The sequence below is a fragment of the Meriones unguiculatus genome, chromosome 1 (assembly GCF_030254825.1).
Source record: "Meriones unguiculatus strain TT.TT164.6M chromosome 1, Bangor_MerUng_6.1, whole genome shotgun sequence".
NCBI classification, from domain to species: domain Eukaryota; kingdom Metazoa; phylum Chordata; class Mammalia; order Rodentia; family Muridae; genus Meriones; species Meriones unguiculatus.
In genome coordinates this window covers 36,399,291-36,403,354 of record NC_083349.1, presented here as the reverse complement: position 1 = coordinate 36,403,354, position 4,064 = coordinate 36,399,291, and the positions used below count along the sequence as shown (strand labels likewise).

Below are 4,064 nucleotides of genomic sequence, written 5' to 3'. Positions count from 1 at the left end.
AAGGTCTATGGGGCATTTTTTTTTTTCTTTTAATTAATGACTGATGTGGGAAAGTCCAGCCCACTGTTGGTGTCATCCATGGGAAGGTGATTCTAGGTTACATAAGGAAGGTAGCTGAGCAGGCAGGAGAAGCAAGCAAATAAGAAATGATCCTCTGTGGTTGTGCCTCAGTTCTGTGTCTGGGTTCTAATCTTAGCTCCTGGCCTGGCTTTCCTCAAGGATTGAGTGTGATGTTGAATTGTAACTCAGATAAACCCTTTTCTGAAATTGTTTTAAACCGTGATCTTCTTTTAAAGAATTTTTTTTTTCTTTTGTTAGTTCTCTGACGATTTTGAATAGCGTGTTTTGGCCATATTTAGCCCTCAACCTCCAACATTCCCGGAACACTGCTTTCTCTCCCTACCTAATTTTTTTGTGTTCTCACTTTTATGCTTTTAACACATGAAGTCCAGTTTGCGTGGCCATCCACTGGCTCATGCTTTATCTGCCAAAGACCACACCCTTGAACAGAACTGACTGTTCCGCACCCAGCAGCTATCAATCACCAGCAGCTGTTTAGCTAGGAGAGGAAATCTGTGCCCACCTTCCCTTTTCACACTAGGTCTGATGTGTGCTCTCACAAGCGCTGAGTTCATAATTGCAATTGTCCTGATGTGTGCAGAAAACATTGCTTCCTTTACCTTTAGCTCTGAAAATCTTTCCACCCCCTGTTTTGAAATAAATCCTGAGTCCTGAGAGAAAGGTGTGTCATATAAATTCACACCTAGGGCTGAACAAATGTTCAGAATAATCTCATTCTCTCTCTCTCTCTCTCTCTCTCTCTCTCTCTCTCTCTCTCTCTCCCTCTCTCTCCCTTGCTCTGTGTCAAATGTCAAAAAAGCTTTATTCTCTGTGCGGCCTCACACTTTCTTGCCAGCTGCCTTTGTAGCAGCTGCTTTCTGGGCTGGGGCCTTCTGACCCTTCTGACCTTTGGCAGGAGGTGCTGCCTTCTGATCTGCAGCATTCTGGGCAGGGGCCGTCTTGCCTGGTGCTGTTGCCTTCTTGCTTGGGACTTTAGCTTTGGCAGCATTCGCTGCTACTGCAGCTGCTGCAATGGAGGCCTTAGCAACAGGTGGCTTTTTTGGGGAGAAGCTTTCAAGATAGCGGCTCTTTGAAGTTTCCTGACACTTCCATCTTGATTATTCTGTTTCTCATTTTCTTTGCCTTCATGATTTTGAAAAGATCAAAATCTGTCATCTTGGCTTTCCACTCTCTGGCCCATCTTGCAGCGGCCCAATTCGTATCGATGTCTGCCTTCTCCCAAGCTTTTCATACATACTCTGTCAGGCACTGTGTGGGAACTTGAGGATGAAGTAGGTGAGCCGCATGCACCTGAAAGGCATTGCCTGTCTCCTCACCCGTGTGCATGGTCCATCCATCAACGCCCTGTTCTGATGAATAACATCTACAATCGTGACAGCTTTCCAGCATGAGGCCCAAAGGAAACGTAGGCCACCCGGCCAACCTCCACGAAATGCCTGAACACCATGTTGGTCGCATCCGGCAAGAAGCTAATCTCTTTTTCTTTACATCTTGACCATTTGCGAAGCTCTGTGTTAATTATCATGTACCTCAAAAGGAATCTGTTCTGATGCGGCTTAAATGCACTTATCTGTGGAAGTAACATTAGAAGTCATTAGGAATTTGTTTAACATTACAGGCTCAATACAGGCTTGATGCCTTCATGGTCTATGGATTAACTATGTGGTTGTTTTCATCAACGGTTTTACTGTCAAGCTGTGGAGGGCAACCAAGAGAGTTGGCAGTAGTCTGCCATGACTGAGACTATACGGAGCCTCATTAGCCAACAGCTCATGAAGAGGTAACCAATTCTTTGTACCGGGAATTTTATTAGCTGGTCTATGATGTCTTTTCTGGACACTGTTGCCCCTTTATAAAAAACGCTATTGAAATTCCATATATATATGTGTGTGTGTGTGTGTGTGTGTGTGTGTGTGTGTGTGTGTGTGTGTATGTTTAGGAAGCTTCTACAGTAGTATGTCTCCATATAATTTTTGGAAATGTCTTTATTTTAGCTAAGTGTTATTTATTCCCCCCTTATTCTCACCTCTGTTCTGCTCTCCCATAGTCTAGCTCATTCAAATCTTTCTGTTCCATTAGTCACCTTTATGTTTTCAAAGGGATACTAATAAAATAAAAGATAAAACTAAAACTATCATACAGAAATCAAACAAAACAAACATAAGAAAAATAATCCAAGAGCAGGCACAAAAATCTGAGATCCACTAGTTGTTTTTTTTTTTTTTTCCACACTCAAGAATCCCATAAAAATCCTAACTGGAAGTCATAATATATATGCAGAGAATCTGGTGTGGTTTTATCTTAATCACAGCAATAAAAAGTAAAATAGGACAGTAGTTTATTTTTATCTATCTATCAATCTATCTTTCTATCATATATATGTATATATATATATATACACACCTATCATCTACCTACCATCTGTCAATCATCTATTATTACTTATCTATAAATCACCTATCATTTATGTCTATTATATACTATTTATCATCTATATCTATCCATTTATCATCCATCACCTAATTGTATATCATCTATCATTTTTCATTTACCTCTTTATCTATCATTTATCTACCATAAATATCTATTTAGTTACATTTATGTGTATATTTTACAACATCATTTCTAAGTTAAAAACTCAGTTCAAAAGTACTTTGTGCAAAATGATTCAGGTATGCAATTCTTATACAACATAATGCTTGTTGTTGCAATGAAAATTGGCTATCTTTCCCTATGTCAAAAACAGCAAGATGATATGTTTGGCTCACAGAATGAAAAGGTCTTGTTTTAGACTCTCTGTTACCCTTCTCTGCTTTCTGAGTATTGTATACACCCCTGTTTATAAACTTCTTGAGACAAAACAGCTCCATTTCAAAATTCTTTACATCATTAGAATTCCTGTTTGTGTGCCGATGTACCACATTTTTCTTTTTGTGGAAACTGAAGCTTCCTGCTTCTTATCACTCTTCCATGTGTAATATCATTCCAATTTTTTGAGATTTTATTCAGTGCAAATATTTTCGTTGGAAAAGACGTAAACAACAAGATTAGTAAATTATTGAAATAGTCCAAATTAACCATGATTATCATCACAACATAGCATTATGACATTTAGAATAGAATGATTAATTTTGAATGTTGAACACAGGCATTAATAATTTCATGTGACACTAATATTTCTTTTATATCTTTTTACTGCAGTAACTTAAAAAACTAAGCATGTTTTTACATAAAGATAATTCTAAGATCGAAACTTAAAATATAGAAAATTTCCATAATTTCATACAATGAGAAAAAATCCATTCTACAATAGTTCTGATCTATTATGAAGGCAACAGAGCACAGAAAAACAATATTCTAAAGACTTCAAGTCACCTGGCATAGATTCATTTTCTCTTGGGTTAAAATTATGTTCTGTTCATCTACTTAGATATCGGTTGTAAATTAATGAAAACATTAACTCTATCTTTCCAACATGTACCATAACCTCATGTATTATGGGTCCTAGAATTTTAGGATCATCTTTTCTCAAAAGAACTACTGAGATGAGGCATGGCTTTAGGCTTTCTGCCTGGTACATTAATATTATATTTTAGATTATTGAAGGTAAAATTCTAAATATGTTGCAATTCTATCTGTAAACACTTGGCATTATCTCTTGAATTTGTTTTAGAAGGATCTAAATAGTACTATGAATCATGAATCTGCATAGGTTGGGTGAAATCTTGCTGGATGTTCAATAAAATGCTTAGTTGAAAGCCATATTATAGCCACTTCATTAATATCCCTTTTACAAACAAAATCATTTAAATTCAGTTTGAAATAATTGATATATCAAAACCAAAACATATTTTCTGTGAAAACAGCCAATACAGTAATTGAAAACTTATCAAATACAAACACAAACATTAATGATGAACATATTTTAATTTTCAAGTAATTTCCCTAATTGAGTATACTGTTTGGCTTTGCTTTTTTTTAAT

At 36.7% G+C, this 4,064-nt stretch overlaps 1 pseudogene; it reads right to left on the bottom strand.

Moving 5' to 3' along the window:
• Positions 1–875: 875 nt before the first annotated feature.
• LOC110565999 (large ribosomal subunit protein eL14-like) lies at positions 876–1,528 on the bottom strand (annotated as a pseudogene).
• Positions 1,529–4,064: the final 2,536 nt, after the last annotated feature.